This window comes from Rhododendron vialii, chromosome 2a (assembly GCF_030253575.1).
Source record: "Rhododendron vialii isolate Sample 1 chromosome 2a, ASM3025357v1".
Lineage (NCBI taxonomy): Eukaryota > Viridiplantae > Streptophyta > Magnoliopsida > Ericales > Ericaceae > Rhododendron > Rhododendron vialii.
The window spans coordinates 6,875,457-6,897,636 of NC_080558.1; the positions used below are offsets into that span (position 1 = coordinate 6,875,457).

The following is a 22,180-nucleotide window of genomic DNA, read 5'->3' on the forward strand; positions in this document are numbered from 1 at the left end:
AAGGCGTTCGCCTCCATCATCTAGGTGAAAAAAGTGTGAAAGGCATATGCCGCTTTTGTGGTTCTCTGCCCAAACAGTAACTCCAAGAGGCATTTTTTGCTGTGCCTTGCCTCAAGGCGAGCCCCAGAATCGCCTTTGGAAACATTGGACTTCTACTTACTCATAACTTGGGGATGGGGGAGGAAATTTTTTTAAAAAAAATATATGAAAAAACCGACTAATCTCTAGGCGCCAATTAATCAGCCTAGGCGCTAGACAGTGCCCGGCCGCCCGACTAGTGCCTAGCGCCTTTTAGAATATTATTTTCTACTTGCATGCATTTAAAGGTTTTTATAATAGACATCACTTAAAAACATGTGGTAAACAGTGTATATGAGGAACACCTGATTACATCATATATTAACAAGCAAGAGCACACATACCACCCAGCAAGAGCACATATACTAATTAATGCAATAATTAGTTATGAATTGCATTTTATTTTGTGAAGTTTAAAGATTTTGATCAAAAGCCTAATATCATTACTGCCTGCGAAACCATATACCCCTAATTAGACTGACGTTCAAAGACCACTTGTGGTTATTTTGAATCGAGTTTAGTCATCCATGGCACATTGTAAGTATTCTATGCACTATCTCATGTGAGCTTTCCGCCGTATGCTTATGATTTTGTTTATACCTGTTTTTTCAGGAACTAGGAATGAGGTGTGATTCCCCAGAATTGAATCGATTTTATTCTAGTCTTGGCGGAGTGAAGACTTGTGCTTGCTCTATGTTATAAATTTGGAATGTAAGGAGAGCTAGGCTCCGTTCCGGAAATGGAAAAAAGCCCTTATTTTTTAAGAAGGTAATTTCAAGCTCAAAAATTATAAACTTATTGAAATCTAAAAATATGCAATATGGATCTTGTTGAAAAGATCTAATCGAAATCTTTTATACGATACAAAAAAAAATTGAAAAATTATTTTTCATTTTTATTATTTTTTAGTTTGAAAATGTAAAATAAGCTGCTTATTTTTTAAGAAAGTTTCTGGAACGGAGCCTAATTTTTTTTTTCTTTTAATGACTGCAATATTGATGCATATGGACATATCTAGTACTCCCTCCGTCCCATTTTTATTGTCCATTTTCGTTTTTCGTGTCTTTCTTTCAACGCTTATATTTCCCAATCTAAAATGTTTTTCATAATTTTGAAAATTTTGTATTATAAATCTAATCGAGAACTATCAAACAAGATCCATATTGCATATTTTTTGAGATTCATATTGGAAGATATAAGCGTTGAAAGAATGGCACGAAAAACGAAAATGGTCTATAAAAATGGGACGGAGGGAGTACTTGCATAGCTCTAGGAGCACCTGCAGCCGATGGCTCTTTGGGAAACTTATTTGTATGGTTATGGCTTGTTCAGTGTTATCAATGTTTAATGGATGAATTTTGCCTCCGCTTTTGCTTTTGCCCTCTTTAGAACATTAATGGTGTTCAGTGATATTTTTAGTCTTGAGATGGCAAGAACTTCAAATGCATTGCCAGACACAAAGCCACAAGTTGTTACCGATTTTGGGTGAGATCAATAGCTTGGTATGGAATCCAAGAGAACGTGTGCGTAGTGCATTAGGACTGTTCGGTTCAAAAATGGATTTCATGTGCTCCCCTTCAATTTGGCCACCTCCACCTACTCTAGTCTCAACTCTATAGAAGTTGAAAGGGTGTTCTCTATGTGTTTGTCTGTGGGTTCGAGAAAAATCAAAACCCTACACTGTGGACGTGGCTCAAGGCTTTGTTCATTTTTATTCAGCATCTTTAAAGATGCATCTAGCGCCCTAGCTGTGCTCTGTTTTGGCTTGGGCTTGATTGGTTTCAGCAGAATAAGATTGTGTTTGGAATAACTGGAAAAAGGTCCTCAAATGTAGTTCATTGGATTTATTTACTGTACTTTTGGTAACTTGATTGAGAGAGAGAAAGAGAGAGAGATTTCAACACTGTTGGTTTGAGGGAGAATTGAATGTCTCAATTTTCCTTGTAGGGAGAAAATTATTTATTTTCTTTTCTTTTCTCTCCATTTCTTCCTATCCAAACGGGTTGTTAGTGGGTCAGACAGGCATAAAAATCATCACCAATAGAGATTTTATGGGGTTTGAGTCTCGAAGGCTTATTATGGAAGAAATCATTAAAGCTCTAGAGCATGATGAGATCAACATTATTGGGGTTTGCGGGATGGGCGGTGTGGGCAAGACAACTATGGTAAATGAAGTTGCAAAAAGATCAAAAGAAGATAATCACTTTGACGAAGTTGCAATAGCCGTCGTTAGCCAAGAGCCAAACCTAACCAATGTTCAGGCTTGCATTGCAGACATGCTTGGTTTGAAAAATCTTTGTGACGTGGAGAGCCCGATAGCCGACAGCTGATCTCCTAATTAGAAGCCCGACGCTCCGGCCAAAATGATGGGTATACTAATCCCGCTTTAAGAAAATCGCAGCCAAGTGTCAAAAGAAGCGGCCAAGAGTAAAAAAAAGTGGCCAAGTGTACTAAAGCGCGGCCAAGAGTAATAACAAGCGAAATGGAGCAATAAGAAGCGGCCAAGTGTAATAAAACGCGGCCAAGTGTAATAAGACGCGGCCAAGAGCAATAACAAGCGGCTAGGACCAATAACAAGCGGCCAAGAGTAATAAAAACTGGCCAAGTGTCAAAACAAGCGGCTAAGAGTAATACGATTCGGCCAAGTGTAATATGATGCAGCCAAGATATCTGAAAACAAATCATACACTAAAACGCGTGTTCAGTAACCACTCTTTAAAAAATAGCGGGCAGATGTCAAAACATGCTGCCAGGAGTAATAAGATGCGGCCAAGATGTCCGAAAACAGATCATACGCACACTAATCGCGCTTTTACCAGTAGTAAGCAAGAAGAAAACACATGAATGACAACGATTTGAGCTTCATGCTTTGTATTGTTCAAGCTGTTGTTGAGAGGCGGGATGGAGTTGAAGAACTACGGAGATGTATGAACGACAATGATTTTACTGATGAAGCCGGGGTGGAGCAGCGTTGAAGCCGAAGGTTTGATCCATGCTTTTGCTTCTGGAGATCGATCACACCCTCAAATGTAAGAAATCTATGAGCCCGGCCATGGATGTCATATGTAGGAATAAAATTGTTCTTTTTCCATTTGAAAGTGCCTCGAGGCCCAATTTTTTGTTCAAGATTTGTCTCATATACAAATAAATATGGGCTAACACAAGAACCAATGACCTTTGGATTTTTTTTTTGTTGATCCAAAATTATGGAGTTCACAGTTAGATTTTGCACTTTTGAAAATGTTGGCATGGAATTCAATGATTCATTACATCAAAAAAGAAAAAAGTGAATGCTCCCAAGTAGCAATTCAAATTGCGCCTGAGACACTTTACAAGAAGAGAGAAAATGTGGAAGCGCCCGAGCACAACTTATATACACCTGGGGGGCACGCGAATTGCGCCTGACGTGCATGTGATGCAGCAAATATTTTTAATTTATTTTTTTACCTCACTTTTTCTAGTCCGAATTGGCAGGAGACTAAAAAAAGGCAATCCTTTAAACATTATAAGGATTGTTAAAGCATAAGAGAGGCACAAGAAGGTGGTACAAAGTGATTCCATGAGATCCATCCATGATGATTTCATTGGCATATGTTTTTTTTTTTAGGTATACATGATTCAAAAGTAATCTGTGATTCGTGGTTTGGGCCGCCGGTTGGTTGGTGTACTTATTCTTGTAAACTGGGTCAGTAACATGAGAGTTCACTTTGATGAAACATAATTCCTTGATGTGCTTTCACTGTTATTGGCTTTTGTTGCAATTCCAACGGTAAATTCTTAGAAATCCGCAAGCAAATAGGACCTGGAATATGTGAATGTATACGTCTAGGAGTATAATGCATTTAGATGTGCATTTCTGAATCCCAGCAGTGGATGGAGGTGGCATTTGAGCGAAAAGATGCAGACGATTGGATTTATATAGGGAAAGGAGCTGCCAATCTCGTTCTTGCTCACTCCGAATCCTCTCCTGTATTTGTGTCTTCATTTATGCTTCACCTTTTTGATCATTTCTTTGTGCCTCTTCTTTTAATTTTTGATTATACAATAATTCAACTGAGAATTTTTCCAAACTCCAAAAGCAAAGCAAACAATTAAGTTCTTCCTTCTAAGAATTGGGATTTTCCTTTTGGAGAGTTGTTTGGATTTGCAAATGCATCCTTGTACTTTGTAAAATGAACTTAAATTCTAGAATAAAATGGAGATTAAAACGAGTTAGTTGACACTTAACATGCTTCACTAAGAAGACGGTGCAATGTACCTACATTAATTACTTATGACATTTGCTTTGATTTTGAGTAAACAATTTGATTTTGTCGGATTATTTTTACGCCCTCATGGAACTAAATCTTGATGGACTATCTTTAAATGAATATGTGTTGCATAATTGCAAAGCTGCATGTAGACTTACTGTTTTTTTTTTTTGGGGAGGGGGCCAATTAATGTAGATTTATTGTTGGTTAATAATACACTACTATCCTTGGGATTTGGACATGCCTGTGCTTGGCAGCGGCACTGCAGAGCGGCCGATCCGACCATTCATCTCGGCGATCGACTGCTCGAATATTTATCAAGCAATGAAAGGTTTAGATTTATATGCAATCAAATTCAGTCTGAATGATCTGTACCGAAATGAACGATCGGATGCCGCTCGTCAACCACTTGGCACCGGGGTGCTTGGCGGCATCCTTTGGCCCCGTTTGTGATCCATTGACTCCATTCAAGCAAGAAATTGGAAGGGCCCAAAGATTGAGGTGTATGCTTAGACAGTCACTTGGACACATCTCTATATTAAAATATTAAATGATTGCAGACATTTTTATTTTCCTGCCAAACGAAAATTTCTTTTTGTCTCTATTCATTTTTTTTTTTTTTGCATTTGTTAGTTTGCGTCAAATTTTTGATAACTATTGATTCGTCTCGACGAGATGAGTCAGAGAAACAGAAAATTATGACCCAAGCTCAATTATTTTTGGAAAAATAAAAAAAAAGGCCAAACAATATTCAGACTTTTCGAACTTTTTCTTGGCTTTTTTAAAATAATATTTGAGTTTGGGTCATAATTTTATGGTTCTTCGATTTCTCTAGTCGAAACGATCCAATAATCCATAAAAGAAAACTTTGACGCAAAACTAACTAACACAAAAGAAAATAGAATAAAAATAAAAAATAATTAGAAAAACATTATTATGCTTGTAAAAGTATAAAATCCCCAAAAGAGAGCCAGGAAAATATTTTGGGTCAACTGAAAGATTCTTTAAAAGTTTTTTTTCCTGTTGAGATTTTTTATATGGGTTTCGACTTAAAATGAGGTGGGCCAGCTGGTAAGCTCAATTCAGTCCCCTAACTCCTAGAGCCCCGCTTCAAAACCAAAATTCATGATTAGAAGCCCGACGCTCCGGCCAAAATGACGGGTATACTAATCCCGCTTTAAGAAAATCGCGGCCAAGTGTCAAAAAAAGCGGCCAACAGTAATAAAAAGCGGCCAAGTGTAGTAAAGCGCGGCCAAGAGTAATAACAAGCGGTTCGGAGCAATAAGAAGCGGAAAGAAGTGGCCAAGAGTAATAAAAAGCGGCCAAGTGTAATAAAGCGTAGCCAAGAGTAATAACAAGCGGTTTGGAGCAATAAGAAGCGGCCAAGAGCATTAAAAAGCGGCCAAATGTAATACGACGCGGCCAAGAGTAATAACAAGCGGCCAAGTGTAATAAGACGCGGCCAAGAGCAATAACAAGCGGACAGGAGCAATAATAAGCGGCCAATAGTAATAAGAAGCGGCCAAGATTAATAACACCTAGCCAAGTGTCAAAACAAGCGGCTATGAGTAATACGATTTGGCCGAGTGTAATAAGATGCGGCCAAGATATCTGGAAACAGATCATACACTAAAACGCGTGTTCCGTAACCTCTCTTAAAGAAATAGCGGGCAGATGTCAAAACATGCTGCCAGGAGTAATAAGATGCGGCCAAGATGTCCGAAAACAGATCATACGCACATTAATCACACTTTTACCAGTAGTAAGCAAGAAGAAAACGCATGAATGACAACGATTTGAGCTTCATACTTTGTATTGTTCAAGCTGTTGTTGAGAGGCGGGATGGAGTTGAAGAACTACGTAGATGTATGAACGACAATGATTTTACTGATGAAGCCGGGGTAGAGCAGCGTTGAAGCCGAAGGTTTGATCCATGCTTTTGCTTCTGGAGATCGATCACACCCTCAAATGCAAGAAATCTATGAGCCCGGCCGTGGATGTCATATGTAGGAATAAAATTGTTCTTTTTCCTTTTTAAAGTGCCTCGAGGCCCAATTTTTTGTTCAAGATTTGTCTCATATACAAATAAATATGGGCTAACACAAGAACCAATGACCTTTGGATTTTTTTTTTTGTTGATCCAGAATTATGGAGTTCACAGTTAAATTTTGCACTTTTGAGAATGTTGGCATGGAATTCAATGGTTCATTATATCAAAAAAGAAAAAAGTGAATGCTCCCGAGTAGCAATTTCAAATTGCGCCTGAGACACTTTACAAGAAGAGAGAAAATGTGGAAGCGCCCGAGCACAACTTATATACGCCTGGGGAGCACGTGAATTGCGCCTGACGTGCATGTGATGCAGGAAATATTTTTAATTTATTTTTTTACCTCACTTTTTCTAGTCCGAATTGGCAGGAGACTAAAAAACGGCAATCCTTTAAACATTGTAAGGATTGTTAAAGCATAAGAGAGGCACAAGAAAGTGGTACGAAGTGATTCCATGAGATCCATCCGTGATGATTTCATTGGCAATTTTTTTTTTTTTTAGGTATACATGTGATAGGTGCATAAATGTGCCTATTTACGCCCCTTAATTTACTCTTGTTATGTCCGTTTATTATATTATTTAGAGTTTGATACTCGTTTTTATTTATTTCAGAACCTACGGAGCCGTTGGATAATATTTGAAGCTAAATCGATATAAAAATAATTAACGATGCAAAGCGAGCTCGATGTCATGCTTAGAGAATGTTATCCTTGCCGATCAAAAATCAACAAGTTGGACCAAGCTTATAATGGATGGAAAGAGAGAAGCACCCAATAAAATTCCTACAAGATGAATAATTATGTGCATAATGATGGGCCAGTAATTAAAAAGGTCGGCGCCTCCTTTCTCATGAAGATTATTTTCGGCACTTATAAAAGGGCTGCAAGGGTTTTTGCTTGGGGATCCGATTGTCTCGCAGAAACGGAAACAGCGGGGGCTGCCAATATATCATATTTTCCCACGGCAGAAACGGGAGAACGGTGGTGGCCATTAGGATACTTTTTCATCACGCGAAAATAGAGAACTGGGCAGCAATCACCACGCCTCGCGAATCACGGCCAAACCGACACAGGAGCTTTGGGTTTTATTCTTTTACTATTTATTAGAAAGCTTTCAGTTTGTTGTTCAATGGAGTTTTGTTCTTACATGATTATTTGTTCTCACTCCATGAACGGCTAATCTACTCGGCTAGGGTAATGAGGAGGTCTCTCCAAGTAGCATAGTTGTCTGATTCTAGGGTTTTATGTTCAACTTGATTGTGTGACTTGATCGATTCATAACTTTTTATGAAGTTTGATATTTTTATGACATTCGAATGTGTTTGTATCCATGGTTTCAAGCACTGTCATACAATGATTTTTAATATTTCAGGATAGGTTTTGAGATAGACTATACGACGTGAGACGGATCGTGCCGTTGGTTAAATCCAATGAGACGATCTGTGCCATGTTGAGATAGCCTATATGGAGTGCGAATCTTGATTATCTTTTTGGGAATTATCGATAGGAATTGCTACCCTACGGTAATCTGGTTGAATGTTGAATATGAACACTAGGTTTCGAAACAATTGCGTTACAGAGGGAGACTGAATCGGAAACCCTAGTCCCATCTCTCATCAGTTTACAACTCCTTTAATCTGCTTTCTAGTTTAGTTTTAGTTTAATCAATCCAAATCAAAATCCAACTTCTCTTTACTTTCTGAATTAAATTAGAAATTAATTGAAACTACTGCAACTCAGCTTTTTACTCCCTGCGGACGATCCTGGACTTAACAACTGTTCTTCGGAATACTAGTTAATTCCTTGGTTTTATAAATTATATTTTTGGTGCGAAAACGACAGACCAACATGATCCAAAAGTAATCTGTGATTCTTGGTTTGGGCCGCCGGTTGGTTGGTGTACTTATTCTTGTAAACTGGGTCAGTAACATGAGAGTTCACTTTGATGAAACATAATTCCATGATGTGCTTTCACTGTTATTGGCTTTTGTTGCAATTTCAACGGTAAATTCTTAGAAATCTCCAAGCAAACAGGACCTGGTATATGTGAATGTATACGTCTAGGAGTATAATGCATTTAGATGTGCATTTCTGAATCCCACCAGTGGATGGAGGTGGCATTTGAGTGAAAAGATGTAGACGATTGGATTTATATAGGGAAAGGAGCTGCCAATCTCGTTCTTGCTCACTCCGAATCCTCTCCAGTATTTGTGTGTTCATTTATGCTTCACCCTTTTGATCATTTCATTGTGCCTCTTCTTTTAATTTTTGATTATACAATAATTCAGCTAAGAATTTTTCCAAACTCCAAAAGCAAAGCAAACAATTAAGTTCTTTCTTCCAAGAATTGGGATTTTCCTTTTGAAGAGTTGTTTGGATTTGCAAATGCATCCTTGTACTTTGTAAAATGAACTTAAATTCTAGAATGAAATGGAGATTAAAACAAGTTAGTTGACACTTAACAGTGGGTAAATAGAGGAGGCCATAGTAACATGCTTCGCTAAGAAGACGGTGCAATGTACCTACATTCATTACTTATGACATTTCCTTCGATTTTGAGTAAACAATTTGATTTTGTCGGATTATTTTTACGCCCTCATGGAACTAAATCTTGATGGACTATCTTTAAATGAATATGTGTTGCATAATTGCAAAGCTGCATGTAGACTTATTGTTTTTTTCTTTCTTTCTTTTTTTTTTGTGGGGGGGGGGGGGGGGGGGGGGGGGGGGGGGGGGTTGGGGGCAAGTAATGTAGACTTATTGTTGGTTAATAATTCATATCTATCCTTGGGATTTGGACATGCCTATGCTTGGCAGTGGTACTTCTGAGCGGCTGATCCGACCGTTCATCTCGGCGATCGACTGCTCGAATATTCATCAAGCAATGAAAGGTTTAGATTTATATGCGATCAGATTCAGTCCGAGTGATCTATACCGAAATGAACGATTGGACGCCGCTTGGCACCCATTTGGCACCGAGGTGCTTGGCGGCAACCTTTGGCCCCGTTTGTGATCCATTGACTCCATTCAAGCAAGAAATTGGAAGGGCCCAAAGATTGAGGTGTATGCTTAGACAGTCACTTGGACACATCTCTATATTAAAATATTAAATGATAATATACATTTTTATTTTCCTGCCGAACGGAATTTTCTTTTTGTCTCAATTCATTTATTATTTTTGCATTTGTTAGTTCGCGTCAAATTTTTGTCAACTATTGATTCGTCACGACGAGATGAGTCGGAGAAATAGAAAATTATGACCCAAGTATTTTGGGAAAAATCCAAAAAAAAGGCCAGACAATATTCAGACTTTTCGGACTTTTTCTTGGCTTTTTAAAAATAATATTTGAGTTTGGGTCATAATTTTATGGTTCTTCAATTTCTCTAGTCGAAACGATCCAATAATCCATAAAAAAAACTTTGACGTAAAACTAACTAACGCAAAAGAAAATTGAATAAAAGAAAAAAATTATTAATCTTGTAAAAGTATAAAATCCCCAAAAGAGAGCCAGGAAAATATTTTGGGTCAACTGAAAGATTCTTTAAAAGTTTTTTTTTTCTGTAGATATTTTTTAAATGGGTTTCAGCTTAAAATGAGGTGGGCCAGCTGATAAGCTCAATTCAGTCCCCTAACTCCTAGAGCCCCGCTTCAAAACACAAATTCCTGATTAGAAGCCCAACGCTCCGGCCAAAATGACGGGTATACTAATCCCGCTTTAAGAAAATCGCGGCCAAGTGTAATAAAGCGCAGCCAAGAGTAATAACAAGCGGTTCGGAGCAATAAGAAGTGGCCAAGAGCAATAAGAAGCGGCCAAGTGTAATAAGACGCGGCCAATTGTAATAACAAGCGGCCAAGTGTAATAAGACGCGGCCAAGAGCAATAACAAGTGGTTAGGAGCAATAACAAGCGGCCACTGGCAATAATTAGCATCTAGGAGCAATAACAAGCGGCCAGAGGCAATAATAAGCGGCCAATAGTAATAAGAAGCGGCCAAGAGTAATAACAACCGGCTAAGTGTCAAAACAAGCAGCTATGAGTAATACGATTCGGCCAAGTGTAATAAGATGCGGCCAAGATATCCGGAAACAGATCATACACTAAAACGCGTGTTCTGTACCACTCTTAAAAAAATAGCGGCCAGATGTCAAAACATGCTGCCAGGAGTAATAAGATGCAGCCAAGATGTCCGAAAACAGAACATACGCACACTAATCATGCTTTTACCAGTAGTAAGCAAGAAGAAAACGCATCATGAATGACAACGATTTGAGCTTCATACTTTGTACTTTGTACTGTTCAAGCTATTGTTGAGAGGCGGGATGGAGTTGAAGAACTACGTAGATGTATGAACGACAATGAATTTATTGAAGAAGCCGGGGTGGAGCAGCGTTGAAGCCGAAGGTTTGATCCATGCTTTTGCTTCTGGAGATCGATCACACCCTCAAATGCAAGAAATCTATGAGCCCGGCCGTGGATGTCATATGTAGGAATAAAATTGTTCTTTTTCCTTTTGAAAGTGCCTTGAGGCCCAATTTTTTGTTCAAGATTTGTCTCATATACAAATAAATATGGGCTAACACAAGAACCAATGACCTTTGGATTTTTTTTTTGTTGATCCAAAATTATGGAGTTCATAGTTAGATTTTGCACTTTTGAGCATGTTGGCATGGATTTCAATGGTTCATTACATCAAAAAAGAAAAAACTGCGTGCTCCCGAGTAGCAATTCAAATTGCGCCTGAGACACTCTACAAGAAAAGAGAAAATGTGGAAGCGCCCGAGCGCAACTTATATACGCCTGGGGATCGGAGCACGCGAATTGCGCCTGAGGCGCATGTGATGCAGCAAATATTTTAATTTATTTTTTTACCTCACTTTTTCTAGTCCGAATTGGCAGGAGACTAGAAAAAGGCAATCCTTTAAACATTATAAGGATTGTTAAAGCATAAGAGAGGCACAAGAAGGTGGTACGAAGTGATTCCATGAGATTCATCCGTGATGATTTCATTCGCATATGTTTTTTTTTTTAGGTTTACATGATTCAAAAGTAATCTATGATTCTTGGTTTGGGCCGCCGGTTGGTTGGTGTTCTTATTCTTGTAAACTGGGTCAGTAACATGAGAGTTCACTTTGAGGAAACATAATTCCTCGATGTGCTCTCACTGTTATTGGCTTTTGTTGCAATTCCAACGGTAAATTCTTAGAAATCTGTAAGCAAACAGGACCTAGTATATGTGAATGTATACATTTAGGAGTATAATGCATTTAGATGTGCATTTCTGAATCCTTGCAGTGGATGGAGGTGGAATTTGAGCGAAAAGATGCAGACGATTGGATTTATATAGGGAAAGGAGCTGCCAATCTCGTTCTTGCTCACTTCGAATCCTCTCCTGTATTTGTGTGTTCATTTATGCTTCACCCTTTTGATCATTTCTTTGTGCCTCTTCTTTTAATTTTTGATTATACAATTATTCAACTGAGAATTTTTTCAAACTCCAAAAGCAAAGCAAACAATTAAGTTCTTCCTTCCAAGAATTGGGATTTTCCTTTTGAAGAGTTGTTTGGATTTGCAAATGCATCCTTTTACTCTGTAAAATGAACTTAAATTCTATAATAAAATGGAGATTAAAACGAGTTAGTTGGCAATTAACAGTGGGTAAATAGAGGAGGCCATAGTAACATGCTTCGCTAAGAAGACGGTGCAATGTACCTACATTCATTACTTATGACATTTGCTTCGATTTTGAGTAAACAATTTGAGTTTGTCGGATTATTTTTACGCCCTCATGGAACTAAATCTTGATGGGCTATCTTTAAATGAATATGTGTTGCATAATTGCAAAGCTGCATGTAGATTTATTGTTTTTTTTTTTGCCCCGGGGGGGGGGGGGGGGGGGAATTAATGTAGACTTATTGTTAGTTAATAATACACTACTATCCTTGGGATTTGGACATGCCTATGCTTGGCAGCAGTACTTCTGAGCAGCCGATCCGACCGTTCATCTCGGTGATCGACTGCTCGAATATTCATCAAGCAATGAAAGGTTTAGATTTATATGCGATTAGATTCAGTCCGAGTGATCTGTACCGAAATGAACGATCGGATGCCGCTCGGCACCCACTTGGCATCGGGGTGCTTGGCGGCATCCTTTGGCCCCGTTTGTGATCCATTGACTCCATTCAAGCAAGAAATTGGAAGGGCTCAAAGATTGAGGTGTATGCTTAGACAGTCACTTGGACACATCTCTATGTTAAGATATCAAATGATCGCAGACATTTTTATTTTCTTGCCGAACGGAATTTTCTTTGTCTCTATTCATCGTTTTGTTTTTTGCATTTGTTAGTCTGCGTCAAATTTTTGTTAACTATTGATTCGTCTCGACGAGATGAGTCGCAGAAATAGTTATTTTGGGAAAAATCCAAACAAAGGCCAAACAATATTCAAACTTTTCAGACTTTTTCTTGGCTTTTTTATAATAATGTTTGAGTTTGGGTCATAATTTTATAGTTCTTCGATTTCTCTAGTCGAAACGATCCAATAATCCATAAAAAAAACTTTGACGCAAAACTAACTAACGCAAAAGAAAATTGAATAAAAATAAAAAAAATTAGAAAAACATTATTAAGCTTGTAAAAGTATAAAATCTCCAAAAGAGAGCCAGAAAAATATTTTGGGTCAATTGAAAGATTCTTTAAAAGTTTTTTTTCCTGTTGAGATTTTTTAAATGGGTTTCGGCTTAAAATGAGGTGGGCCAGCTGGTAAGCTCAATTCAGTCCCCTAACTCCCTGAGCCCCGCTTCAAAACCCAAATTCCTGATTAGAAGCCCGACGCTCCGGCCAAAATGACGGGTATACTAATCCCGCTTTAAGAAAATCGCGGCGAAGTGTCCAAAGAAGCGGCCAAGAGTAATAAAAATCGGCTAAGTGTAATAAAGCGCGGCCAAGAGTAATAACAAGCGGTTGGGAGCAATAAGAAGCGGCCAAGAGCAATAAGAAGCGGCCAAGTGTAATAAGACGCGGCTGAGAGTAATAACAAGCGGCCAAGTGTAATAAGACGCGGCCAAGAGCAATAAGAAGCGGCCAAGTGCAATAAGAAACGGCCAAGAGCAATAAGAAGCGGCCAAGTGTAATAAGACGCGGCTGAGAGTATTAACAAGCGGCCAAGTGTAATAAGACGCGGCCAAGAGCAATAACAAGCGGCCAAGTGCAATAATAAGCGGCCAAGAGTAATAAGAAGCGGCCAAGAGTAATAACAACCGGCCAAGTGTCAAAACAAGCGGCTATGAGTAATACGATTCGGCCAAATAGCTTAGCCCACCGTCAAATCGTTACAGCTTAATATCGGCAAAATAGTTTAGTTCTCTCTGACCGCCATCAATCCCTCCACGATTTTTGGTAAATCGAAGTATTCATAGTTCAAAACAAGATTTAGCCCTCATCTGCAAGGGATGATGACTATGCCACATGTGCCAATAATTTATCGCCACCCATACTAAGTGGGTCAACCCTTGTCCCCCAACCACCCAACAAGGGATGACGACCATGTGCCACCCATAAAATTTCCCGCTAAGTGATAGGTTGGGAGCACCACTTGGACATGCCACATGGTAGTCTAGGACAATTGTATAATTACTCCATTTGCAATCCGTTTTCGAATCACTCCCTTTGTGCAGATTAAAATAGCTTCTTATTTCGTCACATATGTAGTTTGGGTTTCTCTGGTTGTGCCCCTTATCTGCTAAGTGATCTCCAACAAACGGATCTAACACTTCATCATCACCATTTCCATATTAGTTGTGGAACTTTCCCAATTCAATCTCCAATTCCATCCACCTTTCTCTTATGTGGGAAGCCGTCCATATATTGTGTGCACTCATATCAGGACCAGATTTTCCCATTTTGTAATGCTAGACGGTGCTTGTGATCAGATCTCCAACCCAATCTCCATGTTTCGCAGCATCATATGTACCTTGGATGGGAGGGCTTGAAGATCAACGTTTCTATGTGCAATTTTGAATACAATGTATGCTATGTAAGTTTTTTTTTTTTTTGAGGATAGCAATCGAGTATCTATCTCACCCTTGAATTCAAACCAAGTCACAGCCAGAACTGGACGACCTCGGGAAATCTTAACATAGTTGTGAATTTTTGGCGCCGTTGCCGGGGAGTTAAAACACGGTTGCGTATTTTCAATTTGTTTTTAGTTTAATTCTTTGTTTTATTTAATTTTTTTTTCTTTCCTGTTAGTCTGTTTCAGCATTGCCAGGTTTTTGAACATCACAAGGATTGTGAAGTTGAATTTATTGGTGGCCAGGCAGATCAAAGCGATTTCGTTTACCCACTGTGAGTTCTCTTTTCGATTACTTTATTGTTGGATCGCTGAAATGGTAGTGGAATTAGGGTTTTTGGGATATTTATGCGTCGATATCGGTCGTTATCACCTGAGACAGCGTCTGATACTGATCCTGAATTTGAGAAAACCCTTCGATCTTTTAGGAATTCTCTTAAAGCAAAACGTGAACGCCCAATTGCTCGTAATATAAACTTTGACGTAATGGGCGACCAAACAGGAGCAATTGGTGGGGAACAGGGCTCCCCATTGGTGGAGTGTTTTATTCCAAATGAGTATGAGTCCACTTCGTGCATAGTCATGCCCACGGTAAGAGCCAACCAATACGAGATAAGGCCAGGCACTTTACAGATGTTGCCCTCATTTTATGGGAAACCAAACGAGGATCCTTATGATAACTTGAACCAATTCATGGAAACGAGCAAAATTATTTGCATTCGTGACTTTGATAAGGATGCATTGAAATTACTCCTTTTCCCATTCTCGTTGAAGGATAAGGCCAAACAGTGGTTGAACTCCTTACCGGCAAACTCCATCACCTCTTGGACTCAGATGTGCGAAGAGTTCCTAAAGAAATATTTCTCCATCGGTAAGACAACCCTTCATAGACAAGAGATCACCGGATTTACCCAACACGATGGAGAACAGTTTCATGAATCTTGGGAGAGATTCAATGACCTTCTTAGGACGTGTCCTCACCATGCTATCCCCAAGTGGCAGCTTGTTCAATCTTTTTACCAGGGTTTGATGGAACCACATCGCCAACTGGTAGATTCTTCTAGTGGTGGGACCTTCCTGCATAAGAATGTGAACGATGCATGGAAGTTATTCGAAAACCTTAGTGAAAACTCTCAACATCGTGCATCTTCCCTTAGACATTCGAGAGGGGCAGCGTCTAGTTCTTCCAAACAGAGAGGGGTCTATGAGGTTCAGCCCTCTAATGACCTTACACATCAAGTAGCTGCCTTGACCAAAACATTGAAAGAATTAATCACTTCGGGTCAACATCCTCTCCCTGTGGGACATCATCCACCCACTTTTCAGGAGGTGTGTGGGATTTGTGCTAGTCCCATGCATTACATCACTGATTGCCCCTCTGCCTCCCAATATCCAGAGTTTGTGCAAGAGCAAGTTAGTGCTGCACAAGGGTTCTCCAGGCCAGGCTACGACCCATTTTCTCCCACATACAATGCTGGTTGGAAAGATCACCCAAACTTTTCTTGGAGGACGCAAAATCAAGGCAGTTCCTCCTCTTTGCAACAGAGACCGCACAACCTAAGTGGTTTCAACCAACCAAAGCCCAATTACCCAAGCAAATTTAATCAAATGGCTTCCCAAAGGGCACCACAGCCCTTCCAACAAGCACCTCCTCCTTCTCAGGTGCCCCAGCCTCAACGGTCTCCCAATTTTGACGAGACCATGTGACAAGGGATGCAAACAGTGCTCCAAAAACTGCAGGGATTAGAGAGTACCAGCCAACAATGTAATTCCAATACTCAATCCATAGTGCAGTTAGAATCCCAAATCGGCCAACTGGCCAATGCGCTTAGCAAGAGAGAGGAGGGTAAGCTACCTAGCCAACCAGTTTCCAATCCTAGGGGTCAATTCCAAGTTGACGAGCAGCACGCTCCTAACCATCACCAGGAGCAAGCTAAAGCAGTTGTGGCCCTTCGATCGGGCCGAATTGTAGAGACTAGGCCAACAGATGACACTTCGAAAAAGCAAGATGCTCGATCTTCTGTTTTTAGGCCTAAGGAAAGGACAAGATCCTTGAAGAGGAGGATGCGCCTCCTTTTGTTACTGATACCACTTCACCTACTTCTCCTTCCACCAGTTCCGCCATGGTACCACCAAGTGTACCACGTGTCCCTTTTCCAGCGGCTCTTAATTCACAATATCCTTATACTAAGAAAGCTGCTGTGATGGAAGATATGATTGAGACTTTCAAGCAAGTCAAGATAAATCTTCCTCTTCTGGACGCCATTCGGCAAGTCCCCTCATACGCTAAATTTCTTAAGGACCTTTGCACTCAAAAGCGTAGAACTCGAACCAATGTTACAAAAAATGTCCTTCTAGCTGACGGTGTCTCCTCTGTTTTCCACACTTCTACTGCCCCTAAGTTGCCCGATCCAAGGACCCCCACAATTTCATGTGTCATAGGTGACCACATTATAGAAAGGGCACTTCTGGATCTCGGGGCCAGTGTTAATCTTATGCCATACTCTGTGTATGAGCAATTTGGGTTTGGAGAGTTGAAACCCACCTCGGTGACTTTACAGTTGGCGGACCGATCCATTAGAATCCCAAGGGGCATTGTCGAGGATGTATTGGTGAAAGTTGACCAATTTCTCTTCCCTGCAGATTTTATCATCCTTGACACAGAGCTTGGCCAAGCATCCATGCAATCCACCACCATCATACTTGGTCGTCCTTTCTTGGCTACAGCTAATGCTAATATCCATGTCAAGGCCGGGGTGATGGATGTGTCTTTTGGAAACATGAATGTTAGGCTTAATATTTACAATTCCACCAAGTACCCTTCCACGGACGAAGACTGTTTCGCAGTCGATGTCATAGATGATGTCGTGGAGGAAGCTCTTCCCTACATTCTCACTAAGGACCCTTTAGAGGCATGTTTGGCCCATTATGGCCATAAGCAGTATGAATTAGGTTAAACCATTACAGAGGTCAACTCAGTGCTTAATCATGCACCTCCAACATGGCAAGCCAAGTTTGAACCATTACCACCATTGTCACGTGAGCCTGCGCTCCCTTCTATAGAGGCCCCTCCGAAGCTTGAGCTGAAGCCACTCCCGGCCAATCTCAAGTATATCTTTTTAGGGCCTACAGATATTCTTCCTGCGATTATCGCGTCTGACCTTACTGTCGTGCAGGAGGGTCAGCTTGTTAATGTGCTTGGGAGGCACAAGGGTGCCTTAGGGTGGTCGGTAGCGGACCTCAAGGGGATAGACCCCTCCGTTTGCATGCATCGTATAAATTGTGAGGAAGATGCCAAACCATCTCCAGAGATGCAACGGATATTAAATCCCAACATGAAAGAGGTGGTAATGAAGGAGGTGGTCAAATTGTTAGATGCAGGTATCATATACCCCATCTCTGATAGTAAATGGGTGAGTCCCACGCAGGTGGTGCCTAAGAAGTCAGGCATCACTGTGGTGAAAAATGATAAGGGTGAATCTGTCCCCACTCGCATGACCACAGGTGGCGAGTGTGCATTGATTACCGGAAGTTGAATTCCATGACTAGGAAGGATCACTTTCCACTTCCATTTGTGGATCAAATCCTAGAACGGTTGGCAGGCCAGAGTTACTATTGTTTTCTTGATGGCTATTCAGGCTATAATCAAGTATCCGTTGACCCCGCAGACCAATAAAAGACCACGTTCACCTGTCCATTTGGCACCTTTGCCTATCGGCGTATGCCTTTTGGTTTGTGCAATGCACCTGCGACCTTTCAACGGTGCATGATGGCAATATTCTCCGATATGGTGGAGAATTTTCTTGAGGTCTTCATGGATGACTTCTCGGTTTTTGGGAAGTCTTTCGAGAGTTGTCTCCATAATCTTGAGAGGGTGCTTAAGCGCTGTTTGGAGACCAATTTGGTGTTAAGTTGGGAGAAGAGCCATTTTATGGTTCAAGAGGGAATTGTGCTAGGTCATGTCGTGTCTGAAAGGGGGATCGAAGTCGATAAAGCTAAAGTGGACCTTATCTCTAACTTCCTCCCCCTTCTACCGTCAAGCAAATTCGCTCATTTTTAGGGCATGCAGGGTTTTACCGCCGTTTCATCAGAGACTTTAGCAAAATTTCAAAGCCCTTGTGCGACCTCTTTGCCAAGGATGCCCCGTTTGTCTTTGATGATGCGTGCATGAATGCCTTCGTGAAGCTTCGTACTGCGTTGTCTTCCGCCCCGATCATGCAATCCCCTGTTTGGTCTCTTCCCTTTGAGATCATGTGTGATGCGTCCGACTATGCGGTTGGCGCGGTCCTTGGCCAACGGGTGGATAAGGTGCCTTACGCCATTTACTATGCGAGCAAGACTCTCTCCGATGCTCAATTGAACTATACCACTACGGAGAAGGAGATGCTCGCGGTAGTGTTTGCGTTAGATAAGTTTTGGTCCTACCTCTTGAGGTCGAAGATTATCGTGTACTCTGACCATGCCGCGTTGCGGTACTTGCTTTCAAAGAAGGACGCGAAACCTAGGTTGATTAGGTGGGTCTTGTTGCTACAAGAATTCGACTTAGAAATCCGGGACAAGAAAGGTTTCGAAAACTCCGTAGCCGACCACCTCTCGAGGATCTTGATTGACTCCGCATGTGACCCTTTACCCTTAAAAGACTCCTTTCCAGATGAGCAACTTTTTACAGTGTCACATAGTCAACCCCCTTGGTATGCGAACATTGTAAATTACCATGCCACTGGCGCCATACCTTCCCATTGGTCCAAGCAAGACAAGGACCGATTCTTTGCGCAGGTTGGTAATTATTTTTGGGAGGATCCGGAGTTGTTCAAATATTGTTCGGATCAAGTGATTCGGCGATGTGTCCCCGAAAGTGAGCAACAGAGCATATTGACTTTTTGTCATACTCTTGAGTGTGGGGGACATTTTAGCGGTAAGAGGACCTCGGTGAAGGTCTTGCAATGCGGGTTCTATTGGCCCACACTTTTTAAGGATGCCCATGAGTTTTGCAAGGCATGCCTTCGTTGCCAAAAGGTTGGCAACATATCCAACCAAGACATGATGCCTTTGTCCGATATTCTTGTGGTAGAAATTTTTGATGTGTGGGGAATTGATTTTATGGGACCATTCCCAACTTCTTTTGGGAATGAGTATATTTTAGTGGCAGTAGATTATGTCTCAAAGTGGGTGGAAGCGGTAGCAACGCGGACTAATGACCACAAGGTTGTGGTCGAATTCTTGCAAAGTAACATTTTTAGTCGCTTTGGCTACCCACGTGCGATTATAAGTGATGAGGGAACCCACTTCCTAAACAAATACTTTGCGGCGCTAGTAAAGAAATATTCTATCACTCACAAGGTGGCAACACCTTATCATCCTCAAACTAGTGGCCAAGTAGAGGTCTCGAAAAGGGAGGTTAAATCAATTCTTGAGAAAACGGTTAGGCCGGATCGGAAAGATTGGTCGCTTAGGCTTAATGATTCTTTATGGGCCTACCGTACAGCTTTTAAAACTCCCATTGGCATGTCTCCTTACCGGTTGGTTTACGGTAAAGCGTGCCACTTGCCTGTAGAGTTGGAACATAGGGCCATGTGGGCCATTAAGAAATTTAATTTTGATATGGTTATTGCCGGTTCGAATCGTAAACTCCAACTCAATGAATTAAAAGAACTTCGTAATGATGCATATGAGAGCTCTAAAATCTATAAGGCTAGGACTAAAGCATTCCATGATAAGCATATCCGTAGGAAGTCCTTTGAGCCTAATCAAAAGGTGTGGCTCTTCAATTCACATTTGAAATTGTTTCCGGGCAAGTTGAACTCTAGATGGGATGGACCTTATGTTATTACTCGTGTATACCCCCATGGTGCGATTGAAATTTGGGATCCACGTGATGGCCAAGTATCTAAGGTTAATGGCCAACGATTGAAGCCATATGTGGACGGTTTGAGTGAAGAGGGTGAAATTGAGTCCATCAATTTGGTGGACCCAGTGTACCCTAACCTTTGAGCGCTTTCAATGAGTCTAGGAGACTTGAAATCTATGGAGTTTGAGAGACCTCCAGTGTTTGCCGTGCTCGAACGGCTTCTGAAGGTCTGGTATAGCCACCTTGTCAAAGCTATGTATGTAGTACTTAGGAGGTTGGGTCTGGCGGCAGGCGTGTAGTTAGCAACGAAAATTCTGTCTGAACCATCTGATTTTAATGTCCAACTTGGTGGAGATTGCTTCATAAACCGAGTGGTGGGTAAGGAATCTGGCAGCCCCAGAGGGAGTGACAGCCTATTAGATGATGGCACCACTTTTCAAGATATCGCTGAATCCTACACATATTGTCCTTCCAACAAATAGGGAACCACAGTCTTTGACAAGGGAGAAAAGTAGTACCCGTGTCTTTCACGCGAAGAAAGTGTATACTTTTTTGTCTTGGTGGAGTATTTTAGGGAGTATTTGTTAGCATTTTATTTTTATTTTTATTATTTTTATTTTTCTCTTTTTCTTCGCTTTGTGTCTTTTGTTTTATTTTGTTTTATTCTCTATATTTTGTGTTGTGGGACTAACGAAGCGCAGGTTTACGCTACAAGTTGGGGGATGACTCCCACATTTTCTTTTGCCTTGATTTTTGTTGCTCCTACGTGAGGTGATATCTCTCCTTTCTTTCTCTGGCTTGTCTTTTATTTTTCTATGGCTGAGCCGTCACTGAGGACAGTGCCATTATTAGTTGGGGGATGGATCGCTTGCTTTTTGTCTATAGAGTTTTTAAAAAAAAAAAAAATACTTGTTAGATCCTTTCTACTTGAGACTTGGAGATTGCAATGTTTACTTGTTGGTTGCTTGTCCTGAAAATCTATGAGCATTACTTGAATACTTATGTAGCATGGTAGTTCTTTTTGCTAGCTTGGCAATAGGAATTTATCTTGGCATACGCTCTTAGCATCTTTGCACTGCACGTTTCTTGGACTTTGACTACTTGTGAGTTGTAACTTGAGTGCTTTCAATGGCTAGATTAGTGGAGACTTATACCCATGTGAGCTTTAGTGCCTTACCTTCCTTTGGAGTGGTGTTATTTAAACTCTTTGTTTGTCGTAAAAAAGAAGAAGCTTAATCGTTGTCGATCTCATTATCTTTGTCATCAAGTATTGGGACTTAATGCATGCGTAATATTTCATCTTTTGGGAATGGAAAGTTACATGGTTGTATTGCCCCTAGGAGATGATAGTAGGCCATTTTTGTGCTTTGAGCCGGTTCGTTTCTTTTTCTTAAACACTTATCCCTTGCAAGCCACATTGAGCCTCTTGCATGAGCCTTTTTCTTGTTAAGCTTCACCAACCATATTGTGTCTTGAGAATGGCAAGTTAATCATGTGAAGGTTAATTTTTAAAGAGAGTGGAGAAAGTGTATTTGAGAAAGATTTGCTTGAATTGTGGTGTGTTCTTCCCCATTGTTAAAAACAGTGAAAAAATTGCAAAAGAAAAAAAAATAGAACTTGAATGAAAAAGGGGAAGACACCTATGCATTTGTTTGAAGAAAGAAACGTGTGAACTTCATTGTGGAATTGTCTGAATGGTGAAAAATAAGAGAGATAAGGCGGAGTTGAAAAGAATGATGAGAGGGCGCGCACATTATTACTTGCCCTATGTTGTTTTGGCCTATTCTCGGACACTTGCTTATGATTTGTCCTAACTTTTGAAGCACTTTTCCTTACCCAATGATATAACCAAAATAAAAGTCCTACTTGATCTTAGGGGTAATGGGTT

The 22,180-nt window shown here is 40.5% G+C and overlaps 1 non-coding gene and 1 pseudogene across 1 annotated transcript; one reads left to right on the forward strand and one right to left on the reverse strand.

Annotated features, from left to right (window-relative positions):
• Positions 1–15,330: 15,330 nt before the first annotated feature.
• On the reverse strand, positions 15,331–15,433 carry LOC131318305 (small nucleolar RNA R71). The gene has a single exon (XR_009197629.1). It is a non-coding gene; the product is annotated as a small nucleolar RNA R71 (small nucleolar RNA).
• A 1,215-nt stretch (positions 15,434–16,648) lies between these two features.
• Positions 16,649–22,180, forward strand: part of LOC131317033 (uncharacterized) — a 35,597-nt pseudogene continuing 30,065 nt past the window's right edge.